General features: G+C 45.9%; 1 pseudogene; it reads right to left on the minus strand.

The window, feature by feature from the left end:
* Nucleotides 1-3,551, minus strand: part of LOC103263866 — a 42,678-nt pseudogene extending 39,127 nt beyond the window's left edge.
* Between the last annotated feature and the right edge of the window lie 3,467 nt (nt 3,552-7,018).

A 7,018-nucleotide genomic window follows, 5' to 3' on the forward strand; every position in this document is an offset into this window, starting at 1 on the left:
CAACCTGGATGGAACTAGAGTCTATAATACTGAGTGATCTTTCACAGCAACGAAGATCTGAGTATCACATGTTCTCACTCATAAGTGGACCTTAAACATCTATCGTAATTCTATAAGAAAAGGATCGACAGTGGAGGGAATCTATGGGGGGGACAGGGAGGGCAAGGGTGGTGGGATTAATGGTAGTCAATATCTGTCTGGGGACAGGGGGACACCCCTTATCAACAAGGGTGCCTGAATGATGCATATTTATATACCTAACCCTTAACTCTACCCCACAATTTTAAAATAAAAAATATGTTAAAAAAACAAACAACAACAACAACAACAACAAAAACAAAAACCAACAAATAAAAAAAACCTGCCCTCTTGTGGCAAGCTCTGTAACTGTTCTTCTGATAAGGTCTCTCCTGCAGAGTCACCTCTTTCACTCTCCTCAGGGAACGAAGCAGAGAAGGAGGAGGGACCCCGGGAAGGAGGTGGGTGGAGCTGTAGGCCTCCCCTCCCACTCTCATACGGTCAGGGAGGTCTCTGGTGGGGAGGTATGGGACTGTCTCTTCCCCAGGTATGTACTCACGGGGGTGCCCCAGCCAGGCCCGTCCTGGAATGGAGCTCTCCTATTGCAACTGACATCCAGACTCTGCCTGGGTTTGTCCCTCTCAGTTGTGGTCCAGCTGTGTGGGTCTAACATTCAGAGGATTGCTGGGAAGGAGGGGGTTTGGGTCAGCCCTGGACTCACCACTGATCTCTTTGGAGTTCTTCCTCCTCCTTTTCTGGCCACACCTTTTGTCCCACAGCTGGATCAGGGTAGGGGGTGGGACACCTGGAACTCAGCACTCCTCAGGTCCCTCTGAAGTATGTGCTCTCAGGATATTCCCTTTGGGCCATGCTCAAGCCCTGAGTAGTTGATCCACCGGTCACAGAGATCAGATCTGTTGGCCCGTGATGAGCAAGTCCAAGCACTTTCCTGCCCCACCTTCAATATGGTGGTGGAGTGCCTTTCTTGTCCTCTTCTGTGGGAACTTGCCTCTGGACTCTGCAGCCCCTTCCAGCGCTCTGCAAGGTGCTGAAGTGATGAGGCAAAGCCAAGAGCAGTCTCTCTCCTTCTTCAAGGGTGAGGGAGTGCCCGGGGCAATAGTGTCTCCCTGCCACTTTTCCAAAGGAAAACTTCTGTCCATTTTGAAAAAACAATGGTTCTCTGCTTCTGCAACCTGGGAAGAGCCAGGGACGAAGTAGAGAAGCTGCAGCACCTGCTGCTGCACCAGGGGCCTGGTCACCTGGTCACGAGCCCCACTTAGTCTCTTTCAGCATTTTCTTGTCAGCGAGAGTATGTTGGTTTTAAAAAAAAAGAAAGAAAGAAAGAAAAGAAAGAGAAATGGCACTTGGTTTTGGCATCTCAGGAATCACTAGAGTCCAAGCCCGGACGCTGTGGCACCAGCCGCTGCACCAGGAGAACCCTGGCCCCCAGCTCCCTAGCCCTCACTCAGTCAGCCACTCACACGCCCACTCGCTCACCAGCACATACACAAAATTTTCCATACACTCACACACTCACACGGGGACTCACATAGTCCGACTGGCTCAGCCTCCATCTTCCCCCCCTCTCTGTTTTCTCTTTTTTGTTGATGTTTCTGTTTGGCTTTGTGTTTTACTATTCTCTCTTCTTCTACATTCAAGAAACTGATAGCACAGTGGTAAGATGTACTTTTTTAACAAGTGCTTCAAACCTTTCTAGGGTAAACTTCTCTGAGTTCTTCACTGTTGGGAGCCGGCCATGGAGGCCTGCCTGAGCGTTAGGGATCCAGGTAGGCTGCGGACCCTGAGACCACTAGGACGAGTTCAGGAGCTGAAGGCCCATTCCCTCCTCCCTTCTTTGTTGTTTGGCATGACTACTAGCATGGACTTTGATGATCTAAGCATGAAGTTCTGAGAGTATGACAAGCATGGCTTACTTTAGGAGTCCATTGTTCCCGTTTCTCACAGACTGCGGGTTCTGCTTTAAACTTAACATAATTCAAACTCAGGTGACATTTGGGAGCCTTTAATACTGTACAAGCTTCCTTTAAGATTTAATAGTATATTTGTAGAATTAGTATATACATACAAAGTGCTCTTACAACCTTAATAATATAGATAAATATCTAGAGCTACTAGAAATGGCCCAGCACAAACTTTGGGCTGGGTCACATTCCTAAAGGCCCAGTATGAGCTTTGGGCTGGGCCACATTCCTAAGGGCCCAGTGTGTACTTTGGACTAGGCTGCCTTCCTTTTAACCAGTTTTTAGCTACAGTTAGTATAGGGTTTTTTCTACTTATTATAGAAATTGAATTTATTTTATTCATAGAAAGTATTGTAGAATAGGTTATGTGACGTCAGTGAATTATGTCAGTTCAAGCATGATCAAACATGATATTTTGAGGTTTAATAAGAATACAGCTAACTTTAGAAATTACATTGTTTCCATTTTCTACATTTGCAGTTTTGGCTTTAATACAATTTACAGTTTATATTTGGGTTTTATTTTTTAGCTTTATTGCTGATGATCAGGATTAGGATTTAGAAACTTTTATAAAAGTTAAAATAGATTTATGGGATTTCGGAACAGCCATTTTGTTAAGAGATTGTAATCAATTGTTCCCAGAAACGGCCCAGTGTGATCTTTTGACTGGGCCACATTCCTTAGGAATTGGTTTGGGCTATAATTAAGAGCTTCTATAGTGTAGGTAAAATTAGTGTAAGATAGAGAGGAATTGGGATTTAGATTGGATATTAGGTGCTGTGTATGCATAGGTTTTAAAAGTTATTGATTATTAGAATATTATATTAGAATTGTTGTATTGCTTTTAAGAACTATTAACCAAGCATGAGGAACAGTGAGATAGTTTTGGGATCCCTATTCATCATACTCCAGGAAACACCTGGTGGATGGGGGATGCCCCCTCATCCACCTGGCTCTATGTTCATGTAAATGTCTTGTGATTTAATTGGGATTGTCCTTCCTCTTACTCCAGGAAACACTTGGTGGGTGAGGGATGCCCCTCATTAATTGGCTTTGTGTTCATGTAAAAGTTTTGTGATTGTTCTTCCTCATGCCTGAGGAAACACCTGGTAGGTAGGGGGCACCCCTCCTGCACCAGGCTTTGTGTTCACGTGAAAGACTTGTGAGACTGCCTGTGTAAAATTTGGAGATAAATACCCGCTGTAGTTTCAATAAATGGCTTCTGCTCAATTCACTGAACAGGTGTCCACTTTCTTTCTTTCTCTTTATATCTATCCCTCCATCTTTCTTTCTTTTAATATCTATCCCTATAGAAACGCCGATGCCATCACACCTTCCAAGGGACCTCCTAAATCTCTTTTTGGGGGATGGCCCCCCAAACTCCACTACTGGAAGTGATTGTGAAGGTGGTCAACTCCCTTGGTATTCAGGAGAAGGGTACTTAACTGAGAAGTCCACACTCTTATTTGCCATCATGTCTGATTTGTGATACTGCTGTTTGGCCTCACAGTTGATCTTGTCTGGAACAATCCAGATGTTGCAGCAAGCCATATGTCCAGTGGGGTCTTGCTAAGACACGTAGGGATGGATGAGGACCTTGTTTCTTTTAATTCTTCTTTCTGAATAACTTCCAATATCTGCTTTCCTGTCACTTGCGAGTTGGGGTGTTTTACTAGTGCACACAGACTGTGAACAGTTATTGATGAAATTCTGGGCATGGAGGGTCCAGGAGGGAGCTGTAATTGCTACACAAAAGTCTCCTGAGCGACAGAAACTGAAGCAAAGAGGCGCCAAGAGCTTCACCCGTGGAGAGGCCCAGTGCAGCCCCGTGAGCACAGTCCTGGAAGAAGTGTCCCCTGGAATACTTTCAATAGGATTGGTATCAGTTCCTTGTATGTTTTGTACAATTTTGTACAATTTTACTGAAAAGTCATCTGATCCAGGGGGGTTTTTTTATAGTTAGTTTTCTTATGGTTTGTCTCCATTTAAAAGGGTTAGCCTTGTAACCCAGAACCCCATCCAACAGATCCAGTATCCAAGTTTTCCTCACACCCAAAGGGATGCAAACTGCATCCCTTTGGACCTCCCTGGACATGACTGCCCTCAGAGAGGCAGTAATGGGCTGATTGTGCCTAGGTTAGGCTGAGTGGGGGGTCCGAGGAATGGAGATTCAAATAGTCAAAGCCAGAGGATCCCTAAGAGGCGATCAAGCCCAGCTGCCTCCTCTCCTCCCTCTTCTGCCCACTGCTTTGCTGATGGAGACACAGATGCAGAGACCCCAGTGGAGAGATGGCCCAGGTAGTGCTAGACCATCCAACAGGCATATCAGGTTTGGGTCATTGCAAAAGAGGGCACCAAAAATATTCCCGAGATGATTTTCTTTTTCTTCTTCCTTTCTTTTTCTTCCTTCCTTCCTTTCTTTCTTTTTTTCTATCTTTCTTGGGGGGCAGGGGGAACAGGGTCTCACTATGTTGCCCAGGCTGGTCTTGAACTCCTTTCAAGTAATCCTCTCACCTTGGCCTCTCAAAATGCTGGGATTACAGGCATGAGCCACCACACCTATACTGGCCTGGTGAGTGAGCTGAGGATATTCAGCAAAGACTGGCATAGGGAGACCTTTGATATTTCAAAGCACCATTCAACTAGCCCATCATAGGAAAGATAAGAATCTGGCTGGACTCTCTTGCACTGCTGTACAGATTAGAATTCTTCTTTTCTTTTGAGTTCTGTCGATCTCTAAGTGCTTAGGGCCAAAAGGATATAGTTTCCCAAGGCATAGAACCTGCCCCATGGTCTCTTTCCTGTTGGATTCCCTATGACCCAATTTCAGTGCTGGTGAGGGAGAGATAAGGACAAAAGAACAAGTTGCCCAATGTCCAACCTACACTTCATGTATCTCCCCTCCCCTCATCACACAGCCCTGCTGGGAATGGTCATACCCATTCAATTCATGAAGAAACTGAAGTTCAGAGAAGGACAGGCCCTCTTTCAGGTCCATGACTGGTGAGGGATGATAACAGAGACTGTTTCTGGAGTCAGCATGCTCCGCCTGGAACCCAGAATCCCCACTCCTGGATCAACTCTATCACTTTCTTGCTGTAACTTTGGATCTCTGAGCCCTGGTTTTTTCATCTGTAGTTGGAGTGAGGAGTTGGAGGAAAAAATCTCTGAGGGGTTTCCAATTCAATGAGCCATTTTCTGAGTGTCCCCTCTGTGTTTGGCAGAGTAGGGGATGTCATGTGGCCCATGCCCCAAGGAAGAGGGTGAAGAGTGTGGACCCTCTTCCTTGGGGCATGGGCCACATGACACCCCCCACTGACTGAGCACCTTCTGCAGAGTCAGGTTCTTTACCTTCATGTGTCGCGTGCACCTTAGTGGTTAAGTGTGTGGACTTGGGAGTCAATCCTTCTTCTGCCTCCAGCTATGCAACCTTGAGCAGGGCACTTTCCCCTCTCTGAGCTTTTCCCTCATCTTGATCACAGAGGATTTTCATTCTGCAGAGAACTTCAGGCACACGAAGAGCCCAGACCATGGGAGAGCTCAGTTTGCTAGTGTTTCCAGTGGTCCTGCTGTGACACGCCTGTCTTCCTTGGGAAGGCCTTGGCCGAGATTATCTGAATCCCATCTGCGAGTGCATCTATTGTCCACCTACCAGAATTTTTGGCCAAAGGTCTCACAGTTCACACGTGTACCTGGATCCTGGGCGCCTGCCTCTGTGCACACTCAATCTGTCTTTCTGGATCCCTGGCCCAGGCTCTACATTCCCCTCCTTGCACTGTCTCCCTATGTCAGTCTTTGCTGAGTTCTCCCTATGCCAGTCTTTGCTGAGTATCCTCAGCCCACTCACCTGCCAAACCCTTTCCATCCTGGTGTCTCCCATGGTGGCCAAACCTAGCCTCAAAAGGAATCAATCAGGTGCTGAGCTGTGGTCCATTAAATTCTCAGGCCCCTCCCTTATGCTAGGTCTTCTGGGACTCTCTCCCTTACATAGTGCTCCTTTGGGCACTGTTCCCCTCTTGTCACCCAGAACCAGCTTCTTGGCCCCTTTTGGAGCATGTTTAAGGAGAAGACTTGCCCCTGGGATTTGCCAATAATGTGAACAGCATCATTAGCAGCCTTCATGGGTTCCAGAGCTTTACAACCAATGGGGCAACTTTTATTGACATTATTCCACCCGGTCCTCAGAGCAGCCAGTGAAGATGGACAGCCAAGAGTAGGAAACTAAGGCCCAGAGAAAATGATTTGCCAGTGCCAACACAGATGTATCATATCAGAGTTGCAATTCAGAGCCAGGGCTTAACTTCCAGGCCTGTGCTTTGTAGTGCTCCATAGTGGCTAAGGGCATAATGGCTAGAGTTAGAAAGCCTTGGGTTTAAATATCTGTTCTAGTATATTCTAGCTATGTCATTTTAGGTAAGTTACCTAACCTCTCAGAGTCTGAGTTTCTCCTTCTGTAAAATGGTGAGGGCCTTCTGGGGCAAGTTCCATGCACTGGAAAACAGTGCCCTTTGTCCCTAAGCACTTAGATGTAGTATATAATTCAAAATTTTTTAAAAAGAACCCTACTCTATAAAATATATGTAAGAAAGTCCAGATGAATTCTGATATTTCCTCTATGATGGTGCTTTGAACAATCAGATGTCAAATTCTCTCAGGAAGTATTTTTGGTGCCCTTGCTTTGCTGGTGACCCAAGCATAGGCCTGGCCTAGTCACCCTGTTCACATGATTGTTTGGTGCCTCGTTGGCTCTGAATGCTCTGGGAATTGAGCTGTCTCCAAAATTCTAACACTTATGCAGTTAAGTCCTTTGCTTAGTCTTCAGCTCAATCTGTCCTCTGCAGGAAATGCTGTCAAGGAGATCCCCTGACTTTCATGTTTTGCTTTGCACTGAGGATTAATAGATCTGAGCTTGTTGTTTTCTCTCCACCCTTCAATACTACGATGTTTCTTTAGCAATACCCACCAACTCTACAATTCCTATAGTTTCTTTTCTACCAGATCCCTAACACATCAGAGAT

The sequence above is a fragment of the Carlito syrichta genome, unplaced genomic scaffold (genome assembly GCF_000164805.1).
Source record: "Carlito syrichta isolate Samal-C Ts95f unplaced genomic scaffold, Tarsius_syrichta-2.0.1 Scaffold305304, whole genome shotgun sequence".
Classification (NCBI taxonomy): domain Eukaryota; kingdom Metazoa; phylum Chordata; class Mammalia; order Primates; family Tarsiidae; genus Carlito; species Carlito syrichta.